We start from the raw sequence: 8,981 nt of genomic DNA on the forward strand, positions 1-8,981 counted from the left end.
TTTTGTGTGTGTAAAGGAGCTGGACGCAGTATATGGCAGCTGGCCATAGCTCGGTCCTAGATCAGTTCGAGTGTGACAGCTCGATCAGCTGGTTTATGAGTTCATTCAGCTAGTGTAGCTGGGCTGATGAGCTAACAAGCTCCGTGGATGTGGCAAAGGTATGATCTGTCAATGTTGCATAGATCTAGATAGAATGGCTTAGGGGAACGGAACCTCTGATTGTATGACTTGGTCTAGGTTCAGGATTGACCTTGGAGCTAGCTGGCAGTTGCGTTTACTGACCAGTAGTTGAGGTGATCTGACCAGACAAGTGTTAGATTGGTTTTAGACCAATGGTTAAGTAGATACTATTCCGCTATGCATAAGTTGAAATGATCTAAGCTAGGGAATGACTAAGGTAGTCTTGAGCGAAGATCTGAGTTAGCCCTCGCCTATGGGCGATGTTTTAATTAAAGGGCAAAAATTTTTAGAGGTTCGGTCCTGGTATGGACTGAGCGACGTGAGGCATCGACCGCGGCCTAGTAGGCCGGGATCGGGTCTTACATGTTGCGTGGAGAAACATTATGGGACGTGATAGACACAGGTTTGGGCTCTTGTGTGTGGAGGAAATTGCTGAAGTTTTGAACTCTAGCGAGGGAGTTCATTCGTATGGACATCAAAAGAGGGCAAAGAGTGAGGTTTTGGACAGATATATGGCATCCAAAAGGGCGTCTAATAGACATTACAGGGGAGATTTACACTCAGAAATTGGGCATACCGCGGAATGCAAAAATATGCGAGGTTCATGTTGATGGCTTCTGGCAGATACGGCGCTGCAGAGACCGTCGTATTCAAGTGCTGATGCAGGAGGTTTGTGATTTCCCCATCTAAATTTCTGTAGATGTCATGGACGGAGTTCTGTGGAGGAAGGGACCTGATGATTATGGGGACAGGTTCTTATCAAATGCAACTTGGCAACATATAAGGCAAAAGAGACAAAAGATTCAATGGACTAAACTGATTTGGTTCTCGCAAGGTGTCCCGCGATTTGCTTTCATTTCATGGCTTGCTTTCTGGGACAGGCTAGCTACTGGTCACCGGACCAGACTTTGGGGACAACCGCAGGGCTGCTTATTCTGCGGCGAGCCTGAGGAGACATGAGACCATCTCTTTTCTGTTTGTCCGTACACCTTCACGCTATGGCTGCAGGTCGTAGGGACATTCCTTGGTGCTGAGCCTTACCCAGACTGGGAGACAACAGTCACGCAGCTGCTCACCGGGAATTTTGACCGCCTTACATATATTCTACGGCGGTTGGTGCTACAGGTATCTATCTGCCTTATATCTATCTACAGGTAACTGGCTCGCCTTATTGACAAGACTGTTAGGAAGTTTCAGGGCCTCATGGCAAGATGGTTTGAAGCTCATACGTCCTAAACTAGCTCTAGAATAGCAAATAGCAAATTTTAATACAGATTCTAAAAGGCTACTCTTTGTACATATATTCTTTCAAAGTTGATCAATAAATTAAATATTTCATCAAAAAAAAAATAATTACGAAATTAATTAAATATATAAAAGGTTTGTTTAAGTGAAAAACGAAATATACATTTATATTTTAAATAATTATGAAAGTAATTAAATACTTTAAAATATTTGCTTTAATGAAAATGTAATATATTTTTATATTGCAAATAAAAAGTTATGAAAAGATTTTATTCCTTGTGTTTCAAAAAAAAAAGATTTTACTCTGATTTAATTCATAGAAATATGGGAATATCTATTTGATATTTTTTAGAATAGTTAAAATAATTCAAATATGTATACAAAAATTCATTTAATTAATTTTCTAACAGATGGTCCGAAATGAAATATCACACATGAAAAGAAGTTGTGACTTTTATTTTAATAGTATAGATTTCTACCCTAAATTTATTCACTCTTGTGGATGCTCTGCCGTTTTGGTCTTGGGCCATTACTGGACTTATCGCGTTTAATAGAAAGACAATAAGAATGAGTTGGCATGATAAGAGCCCACTCGTTTACGAGCTCATGTTGACCTGGAGAAAGTTTGTTACAAGTGGGACCCGAGTGTAACAAACTATGTTGTCTTCCTCATATAAAGGTTTCGCGATACAGAGAGAGATTATCCGAAACAGAGAGAAGAAAGCGAGATACAAGGAGATTCGATTACATCTGGGAGAGAGAGATCGTGATCGAGATAGAGAGATCCTGAAGTGTTCATAGCTCTTGAGATCCAAGCTCTTTTTCCGGTTCAGGCTACTAGTCTTCGGTGTCGGAAGACTCAGAAGAGGACAGAGAATCATCCTCATCGTAGTCGATGTGATAGTCTTCTCCGGTATACGTCTTCTGTAGAAGCTTGTAATAGCTACATAGAAAGCAAACAATATCAATCTCAGTATCATCTTCCTTATTGTATCATATCGATCAATAGTGGAAAAGCTCGAGAGGTTTGATCTCTCCCCAGACAATAGGAAACAAAGTCTGGGTAAACAATTCGCGTGTGTTCTCTATTTCTTTAGATTGATCATAAACGAAATCGAATCAAGCACAAATCAATTGAACTATAGTGGTTAGGATTGATCGGAAGTGAATCTTGCTTCTTAACAAGTGGTATCAGAGCCAGGTTCTAGGCTTTGAGATTCTGGATCTAATATGTGGTGTTCTGGTTGCTTGCTGCTGTGATTCTGTGATTGTTGACAGATCTCGATGGAGTCTGTACATGCGAGGTTTGAAATGGAGAAGTTCGATAGTTCTGGTGATTTCAGGATGCGGAAGTTTAAGAGGCTGATGCAACTTGAGCTTCAAGGTCTTGGTAACGTTCTAAACGAAGAAGTTGTCAAGGATACTAAGGTTGAAGAACACTCAATATCTAAGACTGAAGAGGTAGCTAAGAAAAATCCTCTCACCAAGGAGAAAGATACTCAAGCGAGGAACTTGATCTGTTTAAGCTTAACCAATATGGTGATATCACTCAAATTACCCTAAGGAGTGAATTACTCTCTCAAATAAGAGGTTTAGTTGTAGTACTTAAGGATCAAATCCACAAAGAGCTAGGGAACCTAATAAATCTAATCAGATTTATTAAGCTAGGTTGTTTAATGATTTAAATGTAAAGTTCAGGTTTGTGAGCAAGGAATTGCTCGATTGATTGATTGGGGTTTTGGTACTTAAATGGAAATAGTTAGACTTAGGATTTTTATTCATGTAATCAGGATTATAATCCTATAGATGCCTAATAAGTTGTATGCATGATATTATACGGCTCAACACTTAATAACAAACCCTTAGGCTTTCGCTTTCTAGGTTTGTCTATTGACCAGTGTCGATCGATTATTCTATAGGAATATCGATCGATACACTTGTTGAAACGTCGACTGATTATGTGATAGGAATATCGATCGACGCTCTTAGTCAAGCATTAATGCGCGGATTGAATATGCTCAATAAGCTTCCTAGATCAGCTCTCGCCTATTCTAGCAATCTTAGCTCAGTTAGGATGGATTCAAGGTAAGATGCAAGCTATCGCTTATGTCTATAACTCCTAGGGCAAGTTCTAGGTAGCTAATATAGAAACAGACATTAATGACAATCCTAATGATTAATATCACAACTTAGCAATCTATAGTTGGGGTTAATCTCTCATAACCTATTTAAACCCTAAAATCTAAAAGAGAACTACTCAGACATGGCCAAACAATTCATAACAACAATAAGGTATAAAAACTGCATAGATAAATAGATAGATATCAATGGAGTTCCAATCACAAATCTCTTTGGATCTTCCCTCCAATTTACTAAAAATCCTAGAAAACCTTTGCTGTAAAATCAATAAAACAAGAAAGCACACTTTGCCTCTACCGTGTTGGCAAAGCTTATATAATTACGTTAAAACTCGTCAGGGGTAATCATGTAAATTGGTGAAGACTTGGGGCTTTATGCGCGCTTCACTGTCGATCAATGTCAAGATGTAAACATCGATCGATTATTCTTCTTCAATGTCGACTGATGGTCGAGCTCGATGTTCATCTCGGGTGCTTACTCTAAATATCTCCAAAATTCTCCAAGATCATCACTTTCCTCCAAATCACTTCTGATCCTATAAATATACTAAATAGACTCTATAATATAATAATTAATTGTTAATATACTTATAAGCCATCGGTAAAAGTAGGTCAAATCCATGGTCTATCAACTCCCCCAGACTTACCTTTTTTGCGTGCCCTCAAGAAAAACACATAGACAGTCTCTCTAAAAAAGGTTTGAAAACAGCAGGAACTCACATAATCTTAAGCTTAGAATCAACACCTTATACAGTCCTAGTCTCAGAAGCACACTATACCATATCCTACTCTAGCAACCAAGTTCATCTAGTCAACAACTTAGCAAATTATGTCTGACAATCCCTTCTACCAACCTCAATTCTTAAATAAATAAAGTGTAGGCTTTACCTTAGGGGTATCAATCACATGATGCAATGATTCTCAAACAAGTATCTGGACCTGCTGGTAAACAATAGTTCTTATCCTCTCTCTCAGTCAAAGTCTGCTTATATTGCAAGATCATTGACCAAGATTGGACAGACTTTCATGAATCAAGCTTTAATGGTTGTAGCCACCAAATTTTGTTCACTTCCTTTTAACCTATATCCTAAGATTATTTGTGAAGCAAGCCTTAATGGTTGTAGCCACCAAGTCTAGTTCGTATTCCTTCCTAATAAATCTATAATATATATATATATATATATATATATTTTTTTTTTTTTTTTTGCATAACTATATTTATAATTTTTATCTATATTTCGAAAATAGAAAGAGAGAGGGTGATAAATCTACACAAGGATTTGCCTTCCAGACTTGTTTGAAGAATCTGATCCCATGTATACCAAGCCCCAAGACAAGCATAGTTGAGCTCAATTAGGTTGGAGGTCAGCTTAGAAAGTGTAACATAGTTGACAGGTTGATCCACTTTGATATCTTTGGTACTATCTGCAACTAGTAAGTCTAGAATGGTGTGGTTAGATAATAAGCAAAATCAATAAGTGCATCATCCGCTTCTTGATTCAATAGAACTTTTTGAAAACATTTTAATAAGACTCATGAATAGACTACTATCAGTAAACCTTTCCCTAGACTTAAAATACACTGTCCCTAGTGTATATTCAGTTGGAGTTATGGTGATAACTAAATCATAAGGACTCAATGTAACAAGTTAGAACGATATACCAGACCAGAATGGATGTCGATCGATGTTAAGGTGTTGATATCGGTCGTGGCAGGTGATGTTCTGTCGATCGATGTCGCCAGTGTTTCGTCGGTCGATACTCACGGCAATCGTCTACTCAGATTTTTTTTTAACCTGCAAAAATTAAAAACAAACATAAATACTAGATTAATAAAAACCAATTAATTATTACCTAATAGTGGGCTGCCTCCCACTCAGCGCTTTGTTATAATCATTTAGCTTGACTTTGGTGAAGTCTCGCATTGCTTCATCTCCTCTGCGCAATTTTTCCTTCATTGTTGCAGCTGTGTTTTCTATCTTCTGCAATCTATCTCCAAGACTATCATGGTTGAACTGATATCTCATAAGTGTGGCGTAAGTGTCAGCTGAGATCTCCTCACCATGGTTGTGTGTATCAGACATGTCTGATGTCACCTTTGGTACTAGCCTACCTCGGTTTGTAGCTTCGTCGACCGATGTCTGTCTAGGAATGTCGGTCGATTTGTTGTTGCGTCTATCAATCGATGCTAACGCTTCTGGTCGACGGGCGATGTATCCGTGAATCTCTACTATCTCCCTCTGTATTTCTTCTATCTGAGAAATCAAAGCACTCATGCTAAGGTCCATTGGGAAATAGATGTCATCACATCTCCTATCAAGCCTCTCTTCTGTAGTTACTAGAGTTCTATAGATCTCTTCTATCAACTGATCAATCTCTGCTCTGGTGTGAAAATCTGGTTGAGATTTCATCGGGTGTGAGTGTGGTAGATTGTCGTCGACCGATGTTGGAAAGTGATTGTCGATCGATGCTGGTAAGCGATTGTCGATCGATGCTGGTCGATGTTTGTCGGCCGCATGCTGAATTTTGGCTATGTCTTGCCTCATCTCCTCCATGCATGTAGTCAACCAACTGATGCTATCGTTCAGTGGATAGTAGACACCATCAAGCTTCAACTGGAAATCACCTTCATTCTTTTCTTCAGCTCCACAGACTCCATAGAACATCTCATTGATTTCATCCTTGGTGTAGATCTCTTGTACCAGCTTGGTTTGTGTGAATGAGCTAGCATGTTCTGGAAGACATATGTAGCTGTGCTCATCTCTCGAAGCTCTTTTAGCTTTCTGATATCATCCTTGGACACATTGATGTTGTGTCCAGCCACATCTCTTGCACATCCCTGATCATCTTTGTAGACACCATACTCATCGTTCTCTTCCTAATAAAATTTCTGAGTTCCAAAAGGTCAAAGGCTCTTCTACCAAATTCTGGACTTCTGTCGATCGATGGAGGTACGTCAACGTCGATCGACGGTCGAGTAGGATGTCTATACTTCTGCTTCAAGTGATTGCCTATGCTACCAGCTGTGTCATAGAACTCTTTTGTAACCTTCTGCTGAAATGCTGGAATGGTGTGTTGTCGCATGAAGAGATTGTCTGCTCCATTAGCCATCTGAAGAATGTCTGCAATGTCTTCTCTGGATACTTGCAATGCATGTCCATCTATTTCTCTTGCATATCCATTTGGGTCCCTGAAAATACCAAATTCATCCTGTGTTAGATACTGGTTATCATAATTAGGGTTTTTGCTAATAGTGAATGGTGGTTTCGGACGGATGTCAATCGATGTAGGGGGTTGTTGTCGATCGACGGGTGGTTGGCTATGTCGATAGGATAGCTGAAACTTGTTCTTTCCCCAGTAGCTTTTTCTCGGTATTATTCTACTTCATCACGTCTTTGCATGTTGAGAAGTTCCTCATATGTGAAACCTTCATGAGGTTCATCTGCTCCTGGCTCATGAATTGCAGTTTCTACTGCATAGCTTTCGTGATGGTGATCATCTGCCAAACTGCCAATCGAGTAGTCTCCTTCTCGTACACGGCCGACTCCAGTGTCGATCGATGGGTAGTAAGCAATGTCGGTCGATGCTCGTTTTTGGCTTGTCTGATGAGGATGAGTGTCGATCGATGCTGAGACTGATCTGTCGATCGACGGCGCATTCCTTTTCCAAGAGGAATGATGTAGAAGTTTGTCTTCCTCATCAAGAATGGTTTTGTACTTCGTAGCTCGTTCCTCCTTATAATCTTCATCATATCTTTTGCATGCATGGTGTCTTTGGTGTGTGCTACCATGGTGGGATTGTAGTAGTCGTTCTCCCAATCGTTTGGACTACTGTCAATCGATTCTTCTTTCGGTTTGTCGATCGATTTCTTATGGGCACTGTCGATCGATGTGGCTATGTGAGTTTTGATCGACGCCGAGTATTATGTCTCGTACTCAGCTCCACAGTGGCATGCTGCGATGAGTCCTGGATCATCAATTCTTTTGGAGGCTGTCTGTGGTTGCTTGACGGGAATAGAGTTGTAGTGGACATAAGGATCCATGAGCGTCAGGCACAACTGGTTGATTTGCAAGTTGCACACTGCTCCTACTGTCGACAAGAAAGCTCTCCCAAGTAATAGAGAAGAGTTCCAGTTTAGCTTGATATCCATGACATGGAAATCAACTGGAACTAGGGCATTAACAATCTGCACCTCTAGGTCTCTCACAATTCCTCATGAGCTCCTCTGAGAACAATCCACAAAAGTGAATGATTCGTTGGAAGGCTCCACCTGCAGACCCAGATGGTCTGCCATAACCCTAGGGCGGATGTTGACTGATGCTCCTGTGTCGCACATGGCATGTGGGAACTCAATACCCTTCACCGTACATGGTATTGCTAACTTCCCAGGATCACTCTTCTTCTTCAGTGTAATCCACTTCTTTTTCTTTTCTCTAGCTTCACAGAACATTCTCCTAATGTCCTCTTCGGTCTCTCTGGTTTCTCTGAAGAACATCCACAATCTGTGGGTAAAATAAGCCTCCTCGAATGGCTTTTCTAAAGGAATCCTGAAGACTCTCTTTTGGAAACTTTCCCTTACTTCTCATTTGCTCCCCTCTTCAGATGTTTCGCCACTTTTTCTTTTCTTTTCCTCAGGGTTCTTCCCATAGGAACCCTATCAACTTCCATAGGATCTGCTCCATCATCTGAAGGTGTACTGATGGCCTCTGGTGGGTTATCGGTTATCTGAAGGTTTGGGTTGTGGCCTGAGTGCATTTAGACGGGCAACGTCTATCTTTGGCATCTGCACTCGGTATGTAAGAGGTGTGCGCCGATCGATGGGTGCTGGATTTTGTCGATCGATGGGGTTCTCTTCCTGTCGATCGACAGCAGTATGAGAATGTCGATCGATTTTTTCATAAACAGGGCTGGGCGGATGTGGGTGTCTTGCTGCAAACTCCTCGTGAGTCAGGATCATCATGGCATTGCAAGATGCGGTCGACTCCGTAGGTGTTGTTGATCTATGCTCTGGAGAGGATGTCGATCGGTTTTGGATGACCTCTGTCGACCGATGTTCAGAGTTCGGCGTCGATCGACACCAATGCGATCCGCCGAAACTCATCAAGCTCCCTACTTCAAAACTTCCCTCTTGCAGCTTCTCTTGCTTTACCACTTGCCAGAAATCATCATCTATGATGGCGTTGACGTGGTGCTTCATCACATCATCTCTTATCCCCCTTGTTGAGGCTTCTTGCCTCTTAACAGCTTCTCCTGTCTGAACAACCTGCATCTCCAGCTTCTTCACATGACTGCTCAAAGTCTCAAACTTTGTGTTCAGGTTGGTGTAGATAGAATCAATCTTCCCATTGAATTTCACCGCCATGCGCTGCTGTCCCTCAAGAACTCTGTCAAGCATCTCTTCAATCTTGCTCTCTTGAGT

This window comes from Brassica oleracea, chromosome C7 (genome assembly GCF_000695525.1).
Source record: "Brassica oleracea var. oleracea cultivar TO1000 chromosome C7, BOL, whole genome shotgun sequence".
In the NCBI taxonomy this organism is placed as follows: domain Eukaryota; kingdom Viridiplantae; phylum Streptophyta; class Magnoliopsida; order Brassicales; family Brassicaceae; genus Brassica; species Brassica oleracea.